The 7,801-nt window shown below is 43.0% G+C and overlaps 1 protein-coding gene across 2 annotated transcripts in view; it reads left to right on the plus strand.

The window, feature by feature from the left end:
* The first annotated feature begins 1,018 nt into the window (after nucleotides 1-1,018).
* LOC143038054 (uncharacterized) overlaps nucleotides 1,019-7,801 on the plus strand; it is a 340,384-nt gene continuing 333,601 nt past the window's right edge. For both annotated transcript variants that reach the window (XM_076206939.1, XM_076206940.1), the window contains exon 1: nucleotides 1,019-1,626. The gene's annotated coding sequence lies outside the window, so the exon portion shown is untranslated. The remainder of the gene's footprint in view (nucleotides 1,627-7,801) is intronic.

Here is a 7,801-nt window from a genome sequence, read left to right on the forward strand (position 1 = left end):
ACTATCTAATGTCTTGTGCATTGGGGTTTCTAGACGCGTGCTAGGAATGGAACCATTAGATGCCTTTCTAGAGAAAGTGCAAGTTCACTACGTGAGAGAAGGTTACAACACTTGAAATATCACAAGCGAGTCTTGCACCAGTCTCGCTAGTTAAGTCTTGCACCAGTCTTGCCAATGAGTCTTGCACCAGGGTCCCCAGGAGGATTCGCACACTGGAAGAAGAGCATAACGGGCACAGCAAAGGTTTCACCATTAAGACCTCCACGACTTGCACCAGTTTCAACACCATCACGACTTAATTTGGCCTTACTCCCGAGGCTTGTTCCAGGCTTACCATAAGATTTGCGCCAGGCTTACCATAAGACTTGCGCCAGGCTTCTCAGGAGGGGTCTCTCTGCCAAGTCTTAAACCAGTCACGACCTGCACCAGTCCATCAAAACTTGCACCAGTCTCATCCGCTGAGCTTAGCCGCAGTCTTCCCAGCAAGACCTGCAACAACAAACAAGGGTCGTGCAGTCTCACCAACAAGTCTCAGTGCCCCGTTCCTCCTCCTCCTCCTCCTCCTCACCCTTGGCATCATCACCCCCGTGTAACCTCGCCTGTGTAGTTTCACTACGTGTACCCCGCTCACGTGAACAAGCAGTGCTTTAAAAGTGTTCCGATGCCGGGTTTGCTACTGGATTTCGTGTTTAGTTGATACCAAGAATACGAGTGCCGCGTCTTGTGTGTTATGAGAAGACTTCCACTGCAATCCACGATACAGGCATCAGCTCCGATGGATTTGTCCTTCACTCCCCCTCTCCCGCGTCCCTCTGCTCCCACACGCCTCCCACTTGCTTAGCTGGTCCCACACACGTCCCCCCACCCGTCCCAGCCCATCCTTGTACTCAACTCTCAACCCCTCCCTGCAGGCTCGTGTCTGTTTTTTTTTCTCTCTCCTCTATCTCTCTCTCTCTCTCTCTCTCTCTCTCTCTCTCTCTCTCTCTCTCTCTCTCTCTCTCTCTCTCTCTCTCTCTCTCTCTCTCTCTCTCTCTCTCTCTCTCTCTCTCTCTTTATCTCTCTCTCTCGAAAGGTGAGCCTATTGCACTAGGGGTCAATCCATTCTTGTGCCTGACGGTTCTTTGCCTTCTGATTTTTGTTCTTGTCCCTGAACGAGCGCGCCCTGTTGCCTCCTGAATTCCTCTTCCATTGCGTCTTCCTTTCGTTCCTCCTCCAACTCCTCCTCCTCCTCTTCCTTCTCGTCCTTCTCCAGTTCTTACTCATCCTCTCCCTCTTGTTTTTCTTCTTCCTCCTCCACGCCACCCTACCCCACACCCCCCACGCCTCCTTCCACCCGCGTCCTCGCTCCCACAGCCACACCTTTTAATTGCTTCCACCTCCACCTTCACCTTCACCTCCATCCGCGCTTCCACCTTCCCCGCTCGCCCGTCCACCTTCAGCTCCACCCACCCTCGCGTCCACCTCCAACTCTTTCATCGACGAGGCCACTTCCATCTGCGCGTCCGCCTCCACCCGCGTGGCCGATTCCCTCACCTGCACGCTCATCTCCTCCTCCTCCTCCTCCTCCTCTCGTCCACCACCGCCATCCGCTCTTCCACCTCCGCCACCGTCCGCGACGATAAGAAGGTGAGTTGAGTTGTGTCTCGAGTAGGTTGGACCCTTTGAGGATCTCTAGGTCCCCACCCCTACCCTCCATCGCTGAATAAAAGCTCCTGACGATAACCAGGACAAAGTCATAAAAGAATCTGGGGGAGGGGAGGGGTCTTGCCATGATCCTTAAGAGGTTAAATGAGACCTCTGTTGCCTGTTTACTTTAATTTGACGAAGATTTCTTACAATTCAAAAATGTAAAGAGACTTTGTACGGACAGGTATGGGGGACCGAAGAAGAAGGGAAGAAAACGCGGGACTCTCTAAAAAGTGTTTATGAGGTAATGCACCATATAGAAAATAACACTGCGAAACTTGGCAAAATTCATATATAAAAAGTATGAAGAAATCGTATTAAACCGTCATTCAGTGGAAGGTCAGAAATGTAAACAAACAGTTCAACAGCATGGAGATGATCTTCGCCAATTCAAAATGAACAGAGTCGTCAAAAAAAAAAAAAAAAAAAACACTGTTTACCAGAAGGACCCGACCCAGCCAAGGGCAAACCAATGGCTGAATAGAATCGTCCGGCGACAGTCGGAAGTCGATCAAGCCGTTCGTTCCTCTTTGTGCCGGTCAAGGTGATTTGGATAAAATTTGTTCACGAGTTCACTCAAGCCTTACAACAACAACACATTATCTTGAGGGACTTAAGGGTCAATACGGTGACCTTTGCCGGTAATCTGGGGGCCTTGGGTCTCTTGCCAGAGAGATTTAGGACAACGGGAGAACCGGATATGGTTGAAAAGAAGCTATGGGAGAAATCTTCAAAGCAATAGTACCATACAGTAGAAAAAAATGAACCTCCTTGAAATCCTCACCAGTATTTTTTAGACCTCGGTACTAAACAGGATGAGGTCACCTACCCTCTCGTCCCTCACATGCCAACTCACGAATATATTATCATAGAAATGAAGCCCAATAGGAAACAGCTATGAACAAAACAATAACTACCCTCAACTAATTAAAGCAACATGTAAGATAGCGTACGTTATCAGTACAAGATTACCCATAAGGATAGAAACGCTAGTAGAGTCCACAACAATAACAACGACAGAGTGAGGAGAATGAGTTGCGTTAGGCAATATTGATTTGAAGTTACTATGGATCTTTTCTTGAGCTGCAATCGATTTTTTGAATTCATGATGAAGTTGGATGTTTCCCTAAATTTGTGATCACACGACACAAAGTGGATGACACTCAAGTCCCTGCATGTTGAGTGACGTCCCTACGGACCAGAGTCACGCACCATTCTTTTATGACTGAAAACTAATCTCTTCTCGAAATGGAAAAAATGTAATTCACTTTTGACTATTATTTCTGTTCTGCTACCCTCCTTAAATAATTCCTTGACCACCTTCACGACTCAACTTGTCCGGTGCGATGTGATCCCCGAGGACAGAAACGCTGATTATTTCCGACAAACTAATAATACTACACTCAGCCCATTTGTGAAATGCAGACTGATATCGGAATACTAACGAAAATGGTGAGAGATTTGGTTCACAAGCTCCTGTTTCCGGTACTGAAAACTAACGGAATTGACAGGTAAGCGAACCACCGGAAAAGGGGGTATTCAGACAGTGATAACCAGCGCTTCTGTCCTTGTGTATAATATTGCACCAACGAGGTGAAAACATAGAAGAGGTAAAGGAGGGCTGCAGAACAGAGGAATTTTATTTTTTTTATATTGTAATAAGTTAGTCTGTCTTTACCATCTAGGATTTGGGATCAGCTAATAAGGTGGGATGAGTCTTAGAAAATAGAAATGGTTTTGAAGAAACTTGTATGGATGAATTGCAAAATAAAATAAATTAAAATAAGATAAAATAGAATATGAAATATTCATGGGTCCTACTCAGCCCTTGACTCTGAGGAAAACGTACTCACCACTCACCCACCCACTTCCCCTCATCCTCTCGCGGATTCTCTCCTTTCGCTGTGGAGTGCTTATTTCCCTCAGCTGAACAGAATCACCCAGCAACAGGTAGAATAAACGATGAAAGTCGTAACTAGCAGAGAAAAGGGTCACTCGAGATGCGTCCTAGTGGCACCCGTCCTCGAGGGAACGTTAGTCTTGATTGGGTCTCCCTTGGGTCTTGGTTAGCTTCCTCGTCGGCAGGTGCTTGTCATCATTGGGGAATATATATATATATATATATATATATATATATATTGATGATGATGATATTGATAATGATGATAATAATAATGATAATAATGATGATAATAATAATAATAATAAATAGTAATATTAAATACATAGATGAATAAATAAATGGACAAACAAACAAAATAGAATAAAATGAAATAAATAGATAAAATAAAGTAAGATGAAAAATTAATGAATAAAAAGATAAATAAATAAATCGGTAAATCAAAATAGGGATGATAATGGCAAATTTCAAATCAACTGGATATTTGAGATCTAAACAAAATAACGCTGTGATCTGTATAAAAAATGAGCTGAATTAGGTGTCAAGTTATACACCCAGGTGAAAACAGCACGAAGTATTAATTTATTTTTAACTTAGATACAAAAGGAGAGCGAAAATGTATCGTAATTGCTAGTAACAACCTAATATAATCTAGTAAATAGGATTCTAATACTTCAGCGCGATCTTTAACTTTGGAAGAGAATTTGATAATGTCAGAAAAAGTAAAGCACTTTGTGGGAACCATACATATCTAGAAAATACTAGTCGGTTGTGGTGGTGGTCCACAACCACCACCACAACCCTTTGCTCAAAATACGTATACAGAACCTCGGAACCCCATGGATGAGGAAAAAGAAGCCCCCCCCCAATGGCATATTAGAAAGGTATACGGGTCGTGCAAGAAGAAAATTTGAAGATGGAAAAAGAGATAGATGAAGAAAGAAATTATTATTTTGATGAGAGAAATAGAAATTGAGAGATATATGGAGAGAAAAAAAGAAGTCACCACTTTAACAAGAGAGAGAGAGAGAGAGAGGTCTGAAAATGCTCTGTGCCGCAAAACTAAAACTGCCGCGCAGAGAACAGAAGATAATACACCAAAATTACCAAGTGATATGGAGTGATAGAGGTAATAAAATACACGGAGTAGCTATGATTGCGAACACAGAAATTGCCGAGTGTGTAGCAAATGCGACATGAAAACGAAGGAATTATGTAAATTGCACTCCATCTGCTATATATCAAAATATAAAATCTACAGGTTTATGCACCACAACGAGGAAGAACAAACCAAGGAAAATAATGTTTTTCATGATATTTTGCAACTTGCTTTGGGCCGAAAATGCAAATTTAGAAAATGTATTAGTAATGGGAGACTTGAATGCACATGCGGGTTGTGATCGAGGCTTTATTGTTGGAGAGAGAAATAGGGAAGTAGACCAGCGTGTTATTGCCTTCTGTATATTGAACAACTTATCAATACCGAACACCTCTGTACATGTATAAATATAATTATTGATAGAGCTGGTATAGATCAAATGGAAGACTACAGAATTATTGTGGACAGTCAGTGATTGACAGGTTGATCATGGTAGCAAGATCTTTAGTGATGCCAACTCAGAGGATTCAGTTCTGTATGACTCAGAGAATAATGCTAAAAAAGAGCAAATGTTCCAACAAGAAAGAACAAAAAGAAAAATAATTTTTTACCTATAAACCTAAAGAGTGTGTTGAGCATTAAAAATCAAGCGGGGATAACTCACGAAGAAAATAGAAACATTGGGGTAAAAGGGAAACCTAAAAGATGCTTAGAAAACAACAGAGGAAGTAGTGAATAATTAGCGGAAGCACCAATAAAAAGAGGAGGAGAAAAAAAAAATAATAATAGACACCCGAAATGGAGCAGGAAGCAAAGATGACGACAAAAGTTTTTCGGAAATGGAAGAAAATAAGATCACAAGAAGACAAAGCGACAGAAACCAGGCAGAACTAATCGAGAGAGAAGAGAACGACACAGTATAGAGGGTGGCAAAAAGAACTAATGGATTATAAACACAAGTACTGGAAAAATCGAAAGTATAGTGATAATATACTGTAAAAGAACAAGGGATGAAGACAATAATAAATATATATATGAGACCAAGACACTAATACAGGAAACAGGAAAATGGAGAAGAAAGAATAGGCATAAGAGAGCAGCCGGGGAATAGAGAGATAGAGATGATAAGTAGGAGAGACAGACTGGGTGTAAGAGTATTGGGGGCGGGGAGGGGTTGACAAGACCAGTGTCGTGTTGTATAGAGTAGAAGAACTGAGGTATGACTGGGAGCGGCACAGGAAAAAGTGTGTTTGTGTAGGGACGGGGGTCGGGATGGGGGCAGGGGACCTGCTTAAGTGAGAGAAGGAGAATGGAGATTTTTGGATGAAAATATACTCACAGATGTACTATCACATAGGGCAAAAATGAGGGCTTCTGGCGAGGCTAGGAGACTCCTGGTGCAAGCTTCTCGCCTGTGTGGGTTCTTAGACACGGCGTTGAGAAGTCGCTGGGCGAGTTAGGAGGTGAGACTTCGACTCTGAGGTCACGTGCCGCGCACAAACAAGACCGAAGCAGCCCCGTCTCCTCAACACTGGTACACTTTGTATATTTCCTTTCGGGTATCGCTTGGCGATTTCATTTACGGGGGGACGGGGAGGATGGCAGACTCGATCTTCAAAGGGGCAAAGATCGGAGGAAACTTTCTTTCAGAACGGAGGTCGACATGCCTTGGGTGAATAGCATTGTCTTTATATATTTTTCATGACTGCCTCCACGATATTTTATTCATTGGGGTAGGATAGCGGGGTTGATCTTATAAAGGGTAAGGATCAGTAGGAATCCCCTTTCAGGACGTGGGACGACATGCCTTGGGTGAATAGCATTGTCTGATGGTACCTTGTAGAAAACATACAAAGTTAGCCAACGTGCTGGAAAGCATGACAGTCGTCCTCTTGACCTTCGGAGGGATGTCAGCCACTCGCCCGTGCTAGAAGACATGGAAGAACGAAAAAAAAAAAAAGAGCGAGGAAAAAATTGATTCGGGTCAGGCCCTGCTCTCGGATGTAGGCATAAGACAATGATGATGATGATGATGAAGTGTGTCAACTGGTCTCCTTACGGACGGCGCCAAAGTGTTTTGTGACCCCCTTCTGTCCACAGTGGGTGCAAAAAAGACGCTCTTCATTAAAAAAAAAATGAAAAAAATAATATTACCACAACCACATTTTTATGATATGTGCATTTAGTTTATTTATTTATTCATTTAATAATTAATTTTTAGTACTGTGTTAGGGAAATGCACCTACCCTTTCTGAATCCTTTACTATTCATTAGGCGACCAAATAATGTGCAAATAAGGTCTTATCACGAATATCCAACAATTTCTCGGTTAATCAAGAACTCTCATCCACTTAGTCTTTCCCTCTCTTTACCTCTGTAGAAGAAGAAAAATTGATTGTCCTTTAGTTGTACAAGTCTTACCCTCCTCCCTTCAAGCTTTGCTTACCCCTACCATATGCCAGTCCACCAGTTCCTCCATTACATTCTTCAGTTTGTGGTCTTCTGAGAGGGTTCTCACGTTGGATGTGTAGATCGTTATCTTCTTCAGACCGGTTAATGCCCAGGACTTAGGTATGTTTGGACGACAGTGCTTACTCACACTCGGTGGCACACTGCCCGTAAGCACACGAGACAGTGCGGTTGGAACTTCAGGTGACGATGATCCGACAAGAACGCCCGTGGCAAATATGATCGCACTGTTCCTGGTTAACTGGCAGGTGACGGTATAATTTCACCTCTTCTGGTGAAGTAGGCTTTTGATGCCGCCTTGTTCAACATATATACAAGTATATTGAAAACGTACATCAACTCTCTGCGTAGTTTTGTCGGTACTCCGTGTAGCTATAAAGAATTTCCCTGTTCGCCACCATGGGCTGTAAGTGTGGACGGGCTGAACTTTGTCTCATCTTTCGTACAAGACCTGTTCGAAATGGATCGCTTTGACGGCATTTATATCTCTGAATCGACATAGCTCTTGTAAGTGTGATGATACTCAGTCTCACACACAAAGGATCCAACTATCGGATATGTATATATGTAAATATGTATGTATGCACACACACACACACACACACACACACACACACACACACACACACACACACACACACACACAC

This window comes from Oratosquilla oratoria, chromosome 23 (assembly GCF_046742065.1).
Source record: "Oratosquilla oratoria isolate Oo_2021 chromosome 23, ASM4674206v1, whole genome shotgun sequence".
In the NCBI taxonomy this organism is placed as follows: Eukaryota; Metazoa; Arthropoda; class Malacostraca; order Stomatopoda; family Squillidae; genus Oratosquilla; species Oratosquilla oratoria.